The sequence below is a fragment of the Coenobita brevimanus genome, chromosome 114, assembly GCF_032717465.1.
Source record: "Coenobita brevimanus isolate Jiangsu-jjx chromosome 114, ASM3271746v2, whole genome shotgun sequence".
NCBI lineage: Eukaryota > Metazoa > Arthropoda > Malacostraca > Decapoda > Coenobitidae > Coenobita > Coenobita brevimanus.
The window spans coordinates 14,092,958-14,113,177 of NC_137067.1; positions in this window are offsets into that span (position 1 = coordinate 14,092,958).

A 20,220-nucleotide genomic window follows, 5' to 3' on the forward strand; every position below is an offset into this window, starting at 1 on the left:
AATTATGTGGGAGTCTGAGGGATTCTTTCTGTTGGAGAAATTAATGTATTTAGTTTTCTGAGCATTAAATGAGACCAGATTTGTTTGTCCCCATTGATTAATTTTAGAAAGGTCCTGGTTCAGAGAAATTGCTGTTTATTTGGGAATTTATAATATCAAATTGTGTAAAGGACGTACCAAATGTGAAAGAACCATGAAGTGTCGAGTCATCAGCATAAGAGTGTATTGGGATGTGAGTGACAGATAAGAGGTCATTTATTTGAATGAGAAAGAGGGTTGGGGCCAAAACTGATCCCTGAGGTATGCCAGCATTTATGGAATGAAATTGGGAATAAATTCCATCTACCATGACCCATATTTTTCTATTATGAAGGTAACAAGAAATTAGAGGAACCAGTGATGCAAGATCATAGCGTTACATCTTAGACAATAAGGCCCGGTGCCATGCTCTGTCAAATGCTTTTGAAATATCAAGTGCTATTGTGTGTGTTTCACCATGTTGGTCTATTGTTTTGTTAATCTGATGGAAAAGGAAGCAGAGAATGTCTACAGTTGAATGCTCTTGTCTAAATCCATACTGCCGATCATTGATTAATTTATTAATTTCTAGGTGCTTGACTATGTGTTTATTTATTAGTGTCTCAAAAACTTTACCGAGAATGGAAGTTATTGCAATTGGTCTGTAGTTTGATGGATCAGAAGTGGCCCCCTTTTTAGGAACAGGGTGGATATTTGCTTCTTTCCAAGGGGCTGGAACACTTGAGGTACAGATGCATAACCGGAAAATTTTTGAAAATACAGGAGCCGACACTGGGGAGCAAATATTAAGTACTATTGAAGTCATTTCATCTGGACTAGCAGCTTTGCTGAGATTCTGTAATACAGCTTGTATGTATCTGGTGTGAATCTTGAAAGGAGGTATTTGAGGGGAATCAAAATCAAGTACAGGAATATTGTGATTTTCTGTATTTAGGGTTGAGTTTGTTGAAAAAAGGCCAACAAGACGTTTGGCTTTCCCACGTGGGTCACTTATTAGATTTCCATTGGGGGACTGTAAAGGTGGAATGGAAGAGGAGGTAATGAAGTTAGTTTTGAATGAATTAAGAGTTGACCAGAATATTATGTTATCATTTGGGTTGTTTAATAGTTTGTTAGCTTGTCTATGAAGAAAGTTTGATTTAGAAATATTGATAATAGTTTTGGCATGGTTTCTGATATTTCTATAATAGTTAAAGGCTTCTTTGGTTTTGGTCCTTGTATAAGTGTTATAGGCTATTGTTTTATGTTCTGTTACTCTAGCACAATTGTGGTCAAACCATTTAGGTGAATTACATCTTTTTCCATAACTATGATGGGGAATGAATGTTTCCATGCTGACTTTAATGAAATCCTATATGTGGCACAATGTGGAGTTTGCATCTTGAGAGAGAAAGGAGGTCCAAGGAACATCCATGAAAAAATATTGGAGACCCTCCCAGTCTGCCCTGCCGTAGTGCCATTTAGTCACCACGACAGGTTCAGAGCACGAGGGTGTGGTAGGTGTCTTGTACATATAAATATGTACAAGACAGGAATGTATGTTTAACACGTTAAAAATATTCTTATCACGTATACCGGGGCACACAGGTGTGGAGAGCGAAGGCTGGCAGATGAAGTAATTGCAAGGGCAAATCGAAATGAATAAAACTTGTTTGTCGCTGGATGGACAGATGAAGAAAAATCCCTCCCAAGGTAACTGAAGTCGTGGGTAATATTACGGTCTGACGTGCATTACGTCAGGCGTTGCCTCCAAGCCTGTGAATGCCACCATATTGCTGGAGTGACCTGAGTAAAGAGATGTAGCGACCCTTGCAGTCCTGACGTAAGCCTGGTTTCCTTACATGGCAAACAGCTCTGATGGACTTTTTCAAAGCCCGCCAACTACCCACGGATTTCTGCCATCCTCTGGAAAAGCTTTCACTGGCCCCGGCCGACCCTTGCCTCGCTGGCAGGTCACTAAACTGGGATGAATGAACACCATCCCGCTGCCGCCCGACACGACCCACAGCGACCAGGAATCAGGTTTGAACGAATCAGAGATTAAATAACTATATTCAGAGTAGTTCGAAGCTTATTTTAGCTTTTCAAAATATGAAAAAAAATTTTAACAAGACTAAAGTGTGTCGTAGATGGTTTACGGTTTCTGAAAGATATTTATTATACTTTGTGCATATATAAATTCCTAACTGTACGAATTCGAAGTCAAACTAGTTGCTTAAAAATCTGACAGTGCATCATCAACATCCCCAAACTGTGTCCAGACATCCCCTCTCCTTCCCGCCGGCTCAAGTTCGTTCTTTTGTCTACGTGCCTGCCCATCACCTCTCTTGAAATGATCACAATAACGACGTGATTTTAAATGAAGCTACATTTTCTCAGCATCTCACTCTTGACTTATGTATTTCGAATTATCACGGACGTCGATGCTTAACATAAACTTCTCATATCAAGGCTTGGAGTTAAGGCTGGTTTAGCGGTACTCAAACAGGAGGCTTTACCAAAACAAGGTGCAGCTCTTTCTCTGACTGTCTTTTGTAGGGAAGGGGGAAAATCTGACATATATGAAATAAAGTCTGGTAACTGAAGAATATTCTCAACCAGTTCTCAGAAACCGATCCTCGACCTTCAGAAAAATAAAACTCCTTTGATATGATAAATGCCAGCTTTGAAAAATAACAATGTCAAATTTCAAAGCAGTATTATAGCAACTGTATAAAAAGTATCCTGCAATCTTTGAAATTAAAACTCTGTTAACCTGAACACAACAACTCTACTTGCTATGAAAAAAAAGCCAATATAAAAAAAAAGCTAAATAAAAAATACGTGCCATCTCTGGAAAAAAAAAAAAAATCTACTTGTTTAAAAAAAAAAATATAGAAACACTGAATAACCAATTCTGCCTTAAAATGTGTGCTGTGCCAAGCTGCGTGCAACTCTATTCCTCTACCTAATGTTGCCCGTCCTCCCCTCCACCTTCCCGCGATGCCCTTAATACAGCCTAAGGTATATATTATTTCTTCCTTACTTTCTCCCCGGCCCCAACAGCTCACTCCTCTCTGCCCCCGCGCGCCTTATATGCTCAAACATATTCCACGCCGCTCATCCCCTTCATTCATCAGGCAGTTTTCGTCACATTCTTGGCGCACACTCTCCTTCCATCCCCCAACCCTCTCTCTCACATACACCTCACTCGGCTGATTTATTACAGGCAGTCCTTGCTGTATGTCGTTTTTTTTACTTTTGTTCTCAGGCCAACAGAACATTCCGCAAAAAAATGCTTATTGGAGTTCTAGTGCTACCTGTAAAACGATTTGCCATTTGCCTATGGACTGATATTTTGCAGCTCATCAAGTCTGTTCTCAAATCCATGCTAAATTAAAGAAATAGGTCCATTAACTATCCATTGCTACCCGTATATAGCCAATTTACCAGTTTCCCCAGACTACAGCAGAATCTTTAAGGAAAACTGTTTAATTGTTAATATATTTTTCCTTTCTAGACAACAGTAAATCACGGAAAAAATGACTTACAGTTCCAGTGCTTCAAAATAATAAATAGATAAACAAACTGTGGTGAAGCTTATCTGCCAGTTTCTTAAGATTATACCACGATAATTTTTTCTTGCGGGGGGGAGGGGTAACGCACCACTGACCCACTGTCTGTATACACAACACATCATCGGCGCTGCTCAGCCATTCCACGGGCAGTAGTTGTGGCCATTCAGGCAGCCTCACTCTCGCCCGGCCACTTGTTGCTATCTCGGGATCGTACCTGACGCTGAGCCCTGCCTGCTTTAAAACATGTGTTGGTAGCCATTGCTAACTACTACGGGCACGATACTGCATACTATATTCACAAAAAGACACCACGTCTCAGACAGTGGAAAATTGGAAACTAAAGTAGATGAACAGGATGCTACACTTAAGACCGGAACACTGAAGTGAAATACCGGTACGTGAACGACCCCGAGTCACTCTGGATCTAGCCAATCACTTCCAGGTTTCCATAAGTCCTCCTTCCCCCTTCAGCCAGCACGTCCCTCGCTCTGTGAACCAGAGGACGGCTAGTGCAGTCCAGCTTCCTTACTTATCTTCTACCACCACACCTGGAGGGAATTAGTCGTCCCTGCTTTGACCAAACATACTCGGATTAGCAGCTCGTCTTGTGATTTATCCATGTCATCCTCCAGTGGGTCTGGCAGTGAAAATGAAGGCCTTGGCATTCGGAAACCACATGGCAGGTCACCCCGGCATAATTTTCCCAGAAAAGTTCCGGTGTTCCCATCAAGCATAAGCTATTAGGTTAGGTCCACAACTAAGGGCTGTCAAAGGCAGTTAATCCCCTTCGACTGCAATAATATGTTCACCTGCCGTTCTTATTTCTTTCAGAATCAGCCTTCAGACAGACCATCGGATAGACACCTCTCTCCACACCACGACACTTGAGATCAGTTTGGGGTTTCTCCTCTCATTCTAACACATCAACAGGATTTTTACAACTGTATTCTGTCCCTGACTATCTTATTTCCAAGGATAAGCCACACACCAATTATGTATTGTAAGCATAACACATACACACTATCCTATACAATGATCTCAGGCAACACTTGTTATTCACACATATCTTCAGATCATTCCCACGTGACCCACACATTTGCATTCATTCACCATTTCATCATATGTATAATATAAGTACACCTAACTGCCGAATTCGGATTGTTTATTTCGCAAGATGCAACACCCAATGTACAGGAATTAATTCAGTTGCGATATTATCAAAGTTACGATTTTTGTTCACCGGCCCTTATGTTCACCAACCATTAATTTGCTCTGTTCGAATAAGATACCTGTATCACCACTCTATTGTCAACTGAACCCCCAAATACTCTATATAACAACCTCCTTCAAGGTGTCAGGGCCCCAGGCTTGGCCTCCGTGGTTCAGAACATTTACGGGCAGGTGGCTGGTTCTTGCCCCGGGAGGCATTACATTATTGTAAAACTTCCAAACTTTTCTTGTATCATCGAACGTGTGTTACCACAGGATCCTCACACCGACTGGAACTCAGACTACCAGACGTCCAGGCGTCTCATGAAGAAAGTATTCTTGTGGGATATAATGGCTCCAGAGCGCCTCTTATTATAAGGTTTGTTTCCATTTAGCGTTATCTCTCTTGTATGTTATCCATGCAAACCATGTCGTTATAAAAAGATAATAATATCAGTGTACAAAATACCAAGGCGTAATATACAAAATAAACTGCCAAGAATTAGGTACAAGCCAGTCCCTTGCCCTCAGGAGAACAAGGCTCCAAGTCTTCCTGGCTGCGTCACAACGCCCGACAGGACATTGGTCCAAGGGAGGTTAAGGCTGGGGTTGCTTTAAGCGTTGAGCACATAACCAACATTACCCCCGCAGCCCAAGGATGTACTTTTTTTAATTACTTTTGTTATCACCTGAGGATTTTATTCAGCTCAGGAGAGTCCCCAGTAAGAATTCGAGAAACTTTTGTCTAACCCCTCCCCTCCCCAGTAAGAAAATTTTATCTTAAGTTGAATAAACTCGTCACAAGAGAGTGCAAATGAAATCAAAATGTCTTCCTCGGCCTGAAGAGGTTAACCTGTATTAGAGCAACTCACTGTTTCTAGTATACGGACTACCAAACAGACAGTTTCTTACAACAAACAACACACTAAGTATTCAGCCATGCACGCCAAAATCCACCGGTATTGCAACAATAATTATCTATGTGTGTCTGGGTTGCTGTAGCGCGAGGATCCACGAATTACATTTTCCCCTGCTCGGCTGTTTTGGGTCAAAATGAGTCAGTTGGGAAGCCAGTAATTACCCTCCTCTATTATGAAGTAAAACAGAACAAGACCCGCCCCACACTACAGATGATGGACGAAGAGTAGTGCAAGGCATCCACCCTGCCGGTGCACCAGTCACTGGACAGTGTTCTTGTTGGCTTTAGAGATATCCTAACACCTTTTCTTGAGCATATTTTGTAACCCATTAATACACCATCTGGTCCTGTTCTGACCCTAAAATCAGGATGCAGGGGATCGGGGCTAGGGTATTTAAGGCAAAGGTGACCACTCACAGCCCCTGAACGGCATTATGTGAACACTGTGTACCCCAAGCATCCCCTCTCCTCCAACCCATGCGGGACACGTCTGGTTGGATTGATTTATACACCAGACCACCAGGTATCCATAAGTTGGTATTATGGTTACCACCAAACGTAATAAATGGTATCGTGGAGTACAGGGAACCATTTGGCTTGTCACTCAGAGGAGAGTCCCCTGAATGTATACAGTATATTAAGTAAGTGACAGGTGGATGTCAGCACCAATAAAAATTTATTGTGCCTAATTACCTTCAAATTCTTTCGTATATTTTCCAAGCTACATTTAACAGTCATTAGTAGGCAACATGCAGGAGAATTTTAAGGTGTAATATTAAAAAAGGACAGCTAAGCGGGAGGTACTAAGTATGAGAGAGAAAGGATTAGGACATAAAAGACAACAAGCGGTAGAAGCAGACGGCAGGAAATGTGAAAAATAGTGACCAACCTCGACTGAGAAAACGCCAAAGGAGAACAGGATGATACAGCTCAAGTTGGTTTTTGCTGCAGTCTATATAATTGTGGCGGCCTTAAAGCTGATGGATAGAACACTTCATAAACTGGTGGTGCCAGTTCCCTCCCCATAATCACCCTCCCGCTGATGTAATAATTATAAACTGCAAGATAATACCCTAAGCAATAAATACTCGTACATCAACTCTCCAGCATACCCTATAGCCTACTCACACAGCACAGACCGACAAGATGATCAATAACTTAAGAGTTTGTATTTGTTGAACTCTGAGGCGTAAAATACAATTCAAACGAACAAACACACACACACACACACACACACACACACACACACACACACACACACACACACACACACACACACACACACACACACACACATACACACACACACACACACACACACACACACACGCACGCACGAACGCACGCACCAACGCACGCACACTATAGACGAAAATGAATTCGTGAAAACTCGACCTTCATATCATCGAAACGTAATCCATGTTTCTTCTCCTTTTTTTTCCTTTTTTTTTTCCACAGTGTATGAAATTTTGAGAACATTATCCAGTACCATCTTATTAATGTATGTGCCTGTTGTTTCTTTCAGTACAGCATAAAGTCGTTGTCTATAGCAATGTCAGAAGTACATTCGGAAATATCTGTTTTGTGAGACAGCAAATGACAGCAATCCTTATCTGTTTTGTGAGACAGCAAATGGCAGCAATCCTCACTGTGAAATCTTTGATCTGGATAAGAATAACCTTGGTAGGCATGTTACATAAGCAATGTAAACTATAGGACGCGCACGTGTATGCACGCACTCATCCACACGCGCATGCGCACATATCCACACGCGCACCCATCAACCCAAACATGATCCAGATTGTATCTGCGCACAGGAGCGAAAAGGCAGGAGTACACGAAAAAACCTGGTCATGGATGGTGACTAATATTTTTCGGCTTCACTCTGTCATTACCCAAAATCGCAAGGACAGTTTTAAGATTCTTTGCTAAACGAACCATACTTGTTTTACAGGAAGACGCCATGATCTTATTAGCTTGCGTAAAACCTGCTAAAATAATAGAAGCCAGAGTCAGTGTATATCAGTATCAGCTTTTACCATACCAGGTAAGGGGGGTTGATTTGTGGGTTTCATTGTCTTTTGTTTTCTTCAGTTTACGTCCTCTCCTCCCCACTCTCTCTCTCTCTCTCTCTCTCTCAGCCAAATGCATAACAGGTGTATTATTAACCTTCAAATGGCAAAGAGGAGTTAAGCCTCCTAATTAAGCAAAATTTATACAAACAATATCTCATTCTCGCAGATGTTTTAAAACTGAAAGCTAGCACATTCCAGTAGTGAGATATATTAATAGGCTTATTCTCTTAGTAGTAAGATCTGACCACCTCGTATGATGCCATTGGGCAAATGTGAAATCTTTGTAATCTTCTCTCTCTCTCTCTCTCTCTCTCTCTCTCTCTCTGATAATGACACATACATCCCGGTTATCAGTCACAAGGAATGGGAGGGTTAAGGTTCATCTCACACATCACCCGTTCCTCAAACCCACTTTTCAAGTAACATCATACAGCACAAAAATTTACCAAAAATCCAAAATGTTGCCTGGACAGAGATCTCCATCACTTCCCACAATTTACGTCACTTTCCTTCACTGTATAAGGCAATTATTCTCCCTCTTCCCATACGCTTCCCACACCCCTCCACTTTATCCCAGTTTCCCTCCCTCCTTCACTTTCTTTACCCCAGACCCACTTCCTCCCCTCGCTTTTCTTCCTTCACTCTCCTTAACCCTTCTCTTTCTTCCTTCTCTTCTCCTTTCCTTACCTCTCCCCTATCTTAGCATCTCCCACTAACCCCCCCACCCCTACCTTCCCCCTCGTCCGGCAGACAACACAAGGTAAGAGTCAAGTGTTGCGGGATGGCGGAGTAAAATTATGTTTTAGCCTGGGTGGTGACTGGTGGAGGGCAAGGCGAGGAAATACAGCATCTGATTGCACTAGAATGTATGACAACATATAACACGAGACTGGTATCATCTGAACGTGCCTGTTTGTTTGTTTGTGTGTGTGTGTGTGTGTGTGTGTGTGTGTGTGAGTGTGTGTTTCTGTTGGGAGCGGGCTGGTAATAAGTTAGTCAAATCATATCGGGTAATTAAGTGAAGCGACAACTCTCGCTCATGTAAGTGCACTACGATGCGCGGGTGAGACAGTGACTGGCTGTATCATCCCAGCACAACAGTGACCACACAGCACCGGTCAGGTCTGGCGCCTGGTTTGAATTAAAGGACAGAAGTTAAAAGATCAAGAACGTGACGCGGGGGGTCTTTCAGCCTCAGTGAAAAATACTGCCATGCCCGTCATATTGCAGGTCTGTGCATTAATAGCTCAGAGGAAAGGAGGGCATTTTTTTGTTTTTCGGAAAAATGTGGGCAAGGAAGAGTCCCAAAGGACCTGAGTGCCTGGTGGCCAGCGGCTGAAACATTCCAATCGGAGCGTTGGCTGAGGCATGAACAGGGACTTAGGAATGACTGAAGGTTTTTTGATTATTCGGTGCCTCTGGAAGGAGTGGTTTGGTAGGCTGGTCGTACTGTATGTTCAGCTGTGTTATGTTAGGGTCCCTACATTTAATGCCGATATACTTATGAACAAATTAAATGGTACAAGAATATTTAATCTCCGGAACAATTCTCAACTACATAAGTGGCACCGATGAATCATGTATGCACGAACTACCAAGTTCGTGTAAATGCTATATGATAAATGTCCGACTAATCATTGCTGAAAATAAGATATTTTCCACTACCTCGATGCCTGTCGGCAATCTCTAATGCCGACCAGTTGATAAGTTAAAGAAGGGTTCGGCCTCACAGCGTCCACTCCCTCGGCCTCACACTCTCAACATGTAAAAAGAAAGAAAAAAACAGCGGATCATCCAACACGGTGCGGTCAGGGAAGGCTAAACAGTTTGATAATCCTGTATTCTTATGATCTCTGTCAAGGTAATATGTGGAAGGTGTACGGTTACTCCATCACATAGGACAAATTACATTAACAAGGCCTATTGTGGTGTATGGCAACCCTTGAGGTACTGAGTTTTAACCCTTTCAGTGGGATTTTTTTTTTTCTTTTTCAAATCTTATTCTTGCTAACGGCAGATGTTTTCACTTAGCAGTGAAGGAAAGACTTTCCTGTGCTGGGGGGAACAAGAATACAACAGTTATGATTTGTACTGCCATTAGAAGGTTTACGATGCTGAGGAAGCGCACCCGTAATGCTGGCTGATCATTAACCCGACAAAGATGATAGGTGACTATGCAAAACGTTACAAGGTAATGTATCTATGAGTTAGTAAAATGATACACAGGCTTCGCCTCGCTGTTGTCACCATCCATCACGCCGATACGCTAACAGTTGACACTGGGGGAGGCGGTGGTTGAATTGGTAGAGAGGCGGCCTGCAGTACCAATGGACCCAGGATCGAGTCCCGGCAGGGGCAGGGAACAGTTGAAGGATCTGATTATCATAAAAGCAGAGTTTACTCATCTACCAGGAAACCCGCCGACATGTATTAATACCCTAGTTAATACCAGTACACCAGTCCTGCTACCGACAGCATATTATATTTACTCTATGTGAAGTAATAAGGCCAACTCTCGCTATTCATCTCTCACCTCACGCCAATACCCTGACCGTGTCAACCAGTCGTTCTTTAACATTTCTATCAGGCTCTTTTCACTTACGTCACTCAAGTTTGCCTGTTTTGGAATCATCATTTCTTAACTTAGGTAATGATTGTCTAGTATGCTTTGTTGGTGCTATGTCACCTAGATTAGATTTAAGATCTCTTCCACTCAGAAGGATAAAAATAACCTCTCAGGACTCCCTAAACTGAATAGCATCATCCGGTGGTGACAAGCATGAAATAAAAAGGCGTCTGTTTATCCCCCGTCTCCTGAGAAATGTTAGCTCTGGGACAATTCTAGGCAGCTGGGAATACGTAAAGAAATGTCGTGTCACGAGAATAAAGGAGGATGAATAGCGCCGTGTAATGGTTAGTGTTGCTAGTGCCTTTGAAGTTACTTGGCCAGCTCAGCCCTTTTCATCTCTCACTTTGTAGAGCTTCAAAGCTCATTATCCTTCCGACGTCATTTGAAATGAAAATGATGTGTTCTTGCTACCACGACATTACGTTATTCAGCTTTAGAGCAACTTGTCTTGCATGAGGTAAAAACAGTCGCCATTAACTTTAACGAATACATGAATCTTAGCTATTACTTCTTACCACTGCCAGATGATGATATTCATCTGTGTAGCTGCGTCTTGTCGTATAAGGGTTAACATCTTGGTCAAGCCGTCAGAACAAGACACAAAGATGTCAACAGCAAACGCACAGTGTCGGACAATACCACTCCACATCCCTACTTAATAATTATGAAACATTTAAAATTATTCAGAAAAATTTGTTGGAATCCAAATACTCCATCGCTGGGTTTCGAAAGTCACTGCTCACTATCTAGTTAATGATCATAAGGGAACGAGTGCACACCCGCTGATTTATTCCACAACTCTATAGCGTTGTCAGGGGATAAAGTTCGGATAATATTCCACTGCATCTAAAAAATTTAGGTCATGTCCGTCACTTTCTTCCCTATTGAATTTCATCATTTGTACTGTAGGTAAAAAACATATCAAGCAATTCTCACCTTAGGGGTACTGGCTAGCACAGGGAAGAGAACAGAAGAAGAGTTGAAGTATTAGGCAAATTATTGTCTCCTACTGTACGAACCTCTTTGAAAGCTGAAGCTGTGTGACCTGTAACTATGCATTATCACAAATCACAAGCTGTGTTCAGCCAACCAGCACCCTCACCCTTACAAATAATGACTGTATTGTGTGGAGGCTGCATATATTACTGGGGATAAATACCATACACGTGAGATAACACCATGCATGCAGAGGAATGGAATGGGGACTCAGCCAAAAACTTTTATAGCAATGGCTTTTTCACACAGACAGACAAACATACATATTAAACTTTTGTATCCATAATTCACTAATGAAAAGAACGAATGTTTATACGCATAAACTCCGGAGATATTGAAGAAATTTTTTCTCACTTCCAGCAGAGCACCCACCCGCCATAAGAGGACGACGCCACACACCCTCACATGCCACCACCTACACTCTGAAGTATCCACGGTCGATGCTGAGAGATCCTAAGCCAATATTACCCAGGCTTTAACTACGTCTGTTATCGGTTTGATCATGAAGCTTACAGATCATCAGTGATGACAGTTTTGGTGATATTCACCTCCTCACACATCTCCCTGAAACAGCCTGCTACTGTGCTCGCGACCAACAATTCTTTCTGCTTTAGTATGACTACGACCTCTTAGATTATTGACCTATATAATTTTAATACGGCATATAAATTTTTCCTTCACAAACATCTTTATCAGTGGACAAATTATCGTTGCATCGAAGTAAGTCTATCTATCTATCTATATACCTAGGCTGCTTCCCCAAGGAAGCAGCCTAAATGTAAATGTTTGCCCTTGCCAAAATTTCCCGATGTTTTACTATGCAAAACCCACTTGGCCTGTCTGAGCATCATCACACTAATTATGAGAACACTCAGGAAGCCAACCAGATGTCAACCAGGAATGCTATGAAGCGCCCCGGCTTGTGTCAGGCACGCAGGTTCCAGCTTCCCTTACCCTCACCCCACCAGCAGGAAGTCTGGGGCACCTGGGACCGTATTCTTAATGACACACCAGGCTTTGTAACACCTTTAGCTCAGCGATTTATCTGTATACTACATCCATTCTTTTGTAGCTTATTTTTAAAAGAAAGCTATTATGCAGATAACATGCGAAATATTAGGCTACTATAGTCCATTTACTTTAGCCTGACCCAGATTTTTATCCTTTTGCAGATTATTTAATGCAGGTCAGTGGCGGAATAAAATGATACTATGGCTCTACACCCTCTTCCTAGCACTTCTTTGTATGTTTTTCTAGTGTTAATCTACTGCAACGACCATGATTCAAGATGCAGAGATGGCAATTACAGACCAGGTTTGTGTAAAAAAAATATATAATACCTCGAATGCAGACACAACCCGGCGAAGAACAGTAGTTAATAATCCTCCTTAACAAACATCAGTACGACCCCTAGAGTTTGCGTTGTATTCTCGTGGCTTAGAATTGTTGTGACATACCTTCCACAGCAGCTTATTGTACAAGATACATCTAATTCCTTCACTCAAACACGCTTAACAATTTATTCTTTCTACAGACAAGCGGTTACGTACAGCACAGGAAGGTACCTCAGCAATGTAAAGGTTAATGAAGGCTCTACCTGAATCGAAATATCTCTGCAAAGCTTAATAAAATACCTGAGATGACAGAAATGATGGCTACAAAAACGTCGTCCTGGCGCTGAGTTAGTGAATACCCTCTTACATTTTACAGATGTCGATATTAATGGATATAAATAATACAAGAGGATTTTATGCCGTTATAGGCCGGATAAACCGCCAAGGTTGTTATGATAAGGTATCTCCTATGCTAACGACAATCCTGCTGTGTGTGTGTGTGTGTGTGTGTGTGTGTGTGTGTGTGTGTGTGTGTGTGTAAGAGAGAGAGAGAGAGAGAGAGAGAGAGACTCTTCACTGCACCGCATCCTATCACCTGGATGTCTCCTGACGTAACCATTCTCATTTCTCGTGCTGGTCAGACTTTTGGGCTCGGTTTTTTTCCGCCTTGTCCTCGTTCACACAGCAATATAACTCGTCATCTTGATATAAACCAACTACTGAGGGTCGTGTTCTAGGGGTAGACTGGGACTTGGTAGTTACTGACTGTTTACATCAATCACCCTCGTGCAATCGCAAGGCATCAAATATAAGTAGCCACAGCCTTCCATTCTCCATGCCACTATCGAAGACACAATGTTCAGACTCGGGGTCCGTGGCCTCGTTAAACCTAATAGTTTTACGTTAAAGGTGGCTTTTACATGTAAATTTTTGGCGCTTCCTTTCCTGATGTCTTTAATCAAGACACAAATGTTCAGAGTTACAGAATATTTGAAACTATTACACTTAGAAGTTTTAGGGTCTAGGTGCAAATAGAGGCAGGTGTGGCGTTTAGATGTGGAATTTAAGCTAATAAGCTGTTTGTGTTGCACGAACGTTCAGATTCTGGGGCAATGCATGTACTACTTCGGTAAGCAGTGTTATGGAAGAGGTGCATACAGATGTACATGTCTGACTCATCCGTTTTTATGCAGCCATCGAAGATACCAACATTCAGACTCCAGGGAGATTATTTTGATGTTCTATACAGCTCAGCAGTTTAAAGGTTGAGGTGCATTAATATGTAAATTTAGGGCTTATCCTCTACGTCACTAATGAAGACGTAAACCTTGAAACTCCGAGGATATTTAAGGGAATGTTTTGTTTACCAGAGGTGTATTTAGATGCATATTTGTGGTTTGCTGCTTTGTCCGTGTTGTTGTGGTGGTGGTCTGGGGCGGGATGAGGGATGCGTTTATGCCGGTAACCATGACTTGTGGTGGCCGGTGTACAGGAAACATGGGGTATTAATTGTCTTTACGACCACCGCTACAACATACCTGTAATTTTTTGTATTCTAGTGTTTTTATTTTGAATAGGGGCAGAAAATTTATGCGAAAGTGAAGAGGCCTTTGTGGAGAACTCTTAGCATTCTGATGGTGGGTTAAGTAATGGTGATGGTTGTAGTGCAGAGTAAAGGCACCAGGCGTGACGGTGGGGAAAGGGGTGGAGGGGGAAGGTAGGTGACGAAGAGGGATGAAGGTGTGGACAGTGAGGAGAGGGAGGATGAAGATGGAATGAGGGTTTGTAGGGGAAGGGAAGGGTAGTGGAGCGAGGGAAGGTAAAGGGAAAGGGGAACATGGTGTTGGATCGGTAAAGGAGGAGGATCTTAACCTTTAAAAGGAGGATCTTAACCCTTCACTGCTGAGAAATATCTGGTATTAAGTTCTTGCTATTACTAACTGTTATTTTATGCCTTTGAGAAGACATTATATATTTGAAGAAGAAATAACTTGCAACCATTCCTTCCTGCTAGAAAATTTTTGCAAACCAATGTGATATTTTCAAGGCACAAGGAATATACTAGAAGATAAACGTCACAGTACTACACAGGCTAACTAATCATGGCCATAACAATTCTCCATTTAAATTAGTTACTACCAGAAACAATGGTCGTTATTTTAGCACTTCACATTCACTCCTTCATTTGTGAAGTGTATGTAACTGTATAAGTGAAGATAGAAAAACATGTAAACAAATATTCCTATTCACAAACTAGAGGGGCACTCAGTAAATCGCATCTCTCCGACAACGGCCCGGAATCTGCAATACGATCCGGATCGGTCCCAAAGGTAATCAACTGTTCCCTGGGACATGGGTTATCTACCCACCAAATTTGGTCCAAATCTCTCTTGTAGTTTTTGAGCAATCCTACAAACAAACAAACAAACAAACAGGGATGATAACATATTCTTCTTGTCAGAGGGAATTAATATTAACTCGTTTGGCTGTGAAGTATTTGACAGCTGCATGACTGAACAGAAAACGTGCAGTATAAACAACGAGTTTCGTACACAAATTAATAACAAGAAAGTGTGTGAATACGGGCAAAGACGGCAACGAGGTGATAAAGGGACGGGAAGGTAAGACAAATGACGTTAAATGAAAGATGCAAAAAAAAAAAAAAAAATTGAATGTAGCAGGAGCTGTATGCTATAGAGGAGGACGTGAATCCAGTATGATGTTAATGGATAGTGACAACCTGTTATTTTCCACATTACTGCTGCGACTACTAAGGGAGTTCACACTGATATTTTCTCTACCTTCCAATACTGCAGCTGCAACACCGTGAGTTGGCACAAAACCTTATTGGTCTTCTTATTCGTTAATATTTTCCTAAATTTAATCTTCCAAATGTAAGTTGTAGCAAAGGATTTTTATGTTATTTTCCTGGGTCAGTCAGAATGTTCAGCTGAGTTTGTTTCCGTCATATTCCTGTTATTTCAGCAGTACAACTTAGGACCTGGATGTAAATAATACCGTACCGCTGCGAGTCGTGGTCCAGGGGAAGATTCAAATTTAGTGTAAAGTGGTTTTCTGCCTTACTGACACTCATGCACTTGATAAGCAGAATTATCTTTGTCATCATTTAATTACGTAGTCTCTACTTTAAAATATCGTTCTGATTTATGTTTTTGGGAGTTATTCCCAATTTGCATTGAAAGATCTACTCAGTGCTACATAAAACCATGAGAAGTGAATCTAAAAGCCAATAATGCACTAATGGAATTAACTGTTAGTTCTTCTAATACCTTTACCAAAAGAGGGCCTGCCTAAGCTGAATGAAATTTACCTTTGGTATCAACACTATATTTGAGTAGATGTCATCTTAATAGTGTCTCTCAAACATTCTTGTGTCAGTCTAAGATCTGGCAGGACATAGGGTAGGCATCTCATCTCATCCTGTAACTTATTTTTTGTTTCTCCGACACATCCTTGTCAGATTTCAAGTCCCTCCCCACTTTACACACAGCTTCCAACTAATGTCTTTCTCCCACCACCCTCAGTATGTATCCCTCCCCCCCCCCCCACACACACACAGTCACAGTCTCTCTCTCTCTCTCTCTCTCTCAACTAAACAATCTCGTCCAACCCCCGTCCAGCCCATAAAACTCGATATCCCGACCCTCTGCGTCGTTCCGTACGTTCCACTGCCTCACGATGATTTCATTCTCTCTCACCTCACCACTCGTATCTCATTTACCTCACAATATTCGGCCTGTGTTTTGCTCACCTACCAATCCAGCTCCATTATCCAAGTTCCCCAGCATTCTTCGTCGTCGTGTCTGCATGCCTTAGTTACCGCCTGGACAATGAGGGTCACTTTGGCAGAAGCATTAATGAGAGATTCAGCATAACACTCTGGATGTTTTTTATTTTTATTCTCACATTCGTCTTTACTCGGATGCCTAGATTCTATCTCATGCCCTGATCTTTCTATTCCCACTCGTTCTGTTCGTCTCAGCCCCCCACCTCCAGTGTTAACAAACAATCCACAGGTCTACCTTTCCTTGTCCCCTTCTCTTACCTGTTTCCTTCCTCTATCCTGTCCTCTTCCCTTGCCATTCTCCTGCCACTCATTCCCCCACCTTTCCTCTCCATTAACTTGGTCCCTCCTCTCCTTTATCCCCTCCCCCTATTTGCCTCATCTTGCCTAACCCCTATTTTCCTCTGCCTCCTCCCCTACCTTATCCCCCTCCCCCTCCCCTCACCACAGCCCCTCTCTTGCTCTACACTCCCCGTCCCTACTGTCCCCCCCCCCCTCAAGCTTTCCGTGAATTTCCCCTCTAAATTCTGCATTATATGCTCTACAGCTGAGGAATAACACAGTGAGGGACAATATCAAACATATCAAAACACGTTATTTTCTCCATAGTATCGTATAATAATGAAAAAAAAAAAAAATGTTGATGCCTATTATACAAAAAAGAAGGTTGTGCTATAGTTTTTTTTCCATCATATTCGTGGCCATATAAATTTATTCTATGCTCCCCATAAATCAGTGAAGTGTAGGTAAGGTATATGGTTCACCTTTCTTTTTTGCCGTTCACTGCAGTGTGGTACTTACAGCCCGCCATAAAGCCACCATATATCCACCATATGCTTGTTAACGGATCCAAATACTGGTATTTTCACGTCTAGTTTCTTAGGTTAATTCTTATATTATGATGACGTCTGTTCTGTTTTACTGCAGCTGTCACCATACACCTTTATTCAGTTTAGAATGACCTTTTGTAGTGCAGGAGTTAACGAAAGTTACAACATACCCCTTCAGTTCAGTACATCTCGCCTGTTCAGAACATATGATCAGCTAGCTGCATGAATAATTTATACAAAAATCACACCCCTTCAGTTCAGTACATCTCGCCTGTTCAGAACATATGATCAGCTAACTGCATGAATAATTTATACAAAAATCACACACCCTCAGTTCCTCGCCTGTTCAAAATATATAATCAGCTAACTGCATGAATCATTTATATAAAAATCCTCGGGATGAAGAGATTACTGTTGCCCTCTATACTGCAGGGGAAGGTTGGACACTCGACTGCTTCAACAGCAACATAATCATCATCATCGTAACTCTATTTCACAATAAAAGTTGGGTTAGTCAGTGCTCAGATTAACATTTAAGCACTGTACCGAGACGGTGTATTTGTTATTTACTCCTATTACCATCGGGCAATAGCATTTAGATTTTGAAGCACTTTTAAAACAGGAGGAATTAAATACAATTTTCAGTAACTCCTTCACTACAAAATAATTTTTTTAACTAAGGAAAATATAACTCGGGGCAACTAGAATTAAATGAAAATTACACCTTCGTAACGAAGTTTTGTTATAGCCAGTTTACATATCAAACAACAATGTTCCTTCCTTCTTTATGTAAATGGTCACTGCTTATTCAAACTGCAATGTTAAGTCCTGTACAGTACACTAGAGTTAGTTACCCTGGGCTAAGTTTATTACCAGGGCAGGTAAAAACGTTAATACTAGTTGGTCAGTTTACATAAAGTGTTATATAACTGTGTTCTCTTCTACCCAAGTAGAAGATGCCTGGTTATTCATATCACATCGGTAGGCCCCTGGCCCCTTATACGAGAGTTAATTAAGCAGGGGTAAGTTTAGTCCACGGTTAAGTACCGGTATGTAGTTTAACACAACATAGTCAGCTTTCATTAAATTATTTAATATCTGTGTTCCCCTCTCAGTAAGTACACGGCATCTAGTTACCGAAACTGCATTGGCACGTTCGCCACACACGAATTAGTTAAATGGCAAAAAATAAAAAGTAATTTATTCCCTATATTCCACTGATCCACCCGGCTATTACTAATAACGTAACTGCAGGCTGGAGGCGGTGTTTACCCTGCGACACGGGGCATTAACCAAGCCTCCGCCAGAACGCCAAAACTGGTCTTCAGTTGTGTATTTGTTGTGCTTATTCTGGGAGCGACTCGGCAATTTGTGATATTTACTGGCCCGACCAAGGGTGAGGCTGGCCTTGCTGGCGCGGAGGCTGGGCAAAGAACGTGGCTCAGGTAGACGGTGTATGGGGAGGACAGGTGTGTGGGGGAACGACACGTGTGTTGGGGAAGGTCAGGTGTATGGGAGAAGCATAGGTGTGTGAGAGAATGTATGTGCAGAAATACAGGTATGTGGGGAAGGACAGGTGTGTTGGGGAAGGACAGGTGTGTTGGGGAAGGACAGGTGTGTTGGGGAAGGACAGGTGTGTTGGGGAAGGACAGGTGTGTTGGGGAAGGACACGTGTGTTGGGGGAGGACACGTGTGTTGGGAGGAGGACACGTGTGTTGGGGGAAGGACAGATGTGTTGGGGGAAGGACAGGTGTGTTGGGGAAGGACAGGTGTGTTGGGGAAGGACGCGTGTGTTGGGGAAGGACGCGTGTGTTGGGGGGAGGACACGTGTTTTGGGGGAAGGACACGTGTGTTGGGGAAGGACACGTGTGTTGGGGGAAGGACACGTGTGTTGGGGGAAGGACACGTGTGTGGGGGAAGGATAATTGTGTCGGGGAAGGATAAGTGTGTCGGGGAAGGACAGGTGTGTGGAAGAATAAAAGGAGAGAGAGAGAGAGAGAGAGAGAGAGAGAGAGAGAGAGAATATTTGGTTGTTATAGTGCTGGAAGAAAAATACAGTGACTTTGTTGCACTGGCATACTCTTAAAGGGTAACTGAGATGTGGAATGGAAAAAAAAAAAATTCTGGACAGATTCACAAAACTAAGTTTGAACATTTTCTTCTTGCAACTAAAATTTCGTTTTATGTGAAAAACAAGACAAAAATTATGCATTTTCCCGTTTCTGTGATTAAAAAAAAAAAAAAAAACTTAGTTTCGACAAGGAAATCATCATTATTGTGCATAAGAGAAGATACAGGAATATCAGCAGGTAACAGGACTGTAGCAGTTCTACAGCATAAGTATCTGATTAGAGATATTATAAGAACGATGTGATCTGTAATCAGAAATGATCCACAAAGTTCGTAAATAATTTAACAGGCCGTTATGGACTTAACAGTCGAAATTACATTTTTTAAAATATAATATTATCCGGAACAACTTATGACCATCAGAGGAAAACATTTCTCGAGTTTTTTTTTTTTATAGATCCCCTTGTAAAACTGTCAGGACTCAAAAATATCATAATACAATACATAATGGCTAGGAAAGTGCATATGTAATCTAGAGGTTAGATGAAAGTCATAGCTCGGCCCTGAAGGAAATGGTGTTAGCATATTCTCTCTCGGGAATGCCAAGACAGTAAGGTGTGACGCTTGACCGGAAAGCTACGGTACACACACACACACACACACACACACACACACACACACACACACACACACACACACACACACACACAGGCTTCTAGAAGGTTCGACAACCGTATAGTCCATAAGAACATAAGAA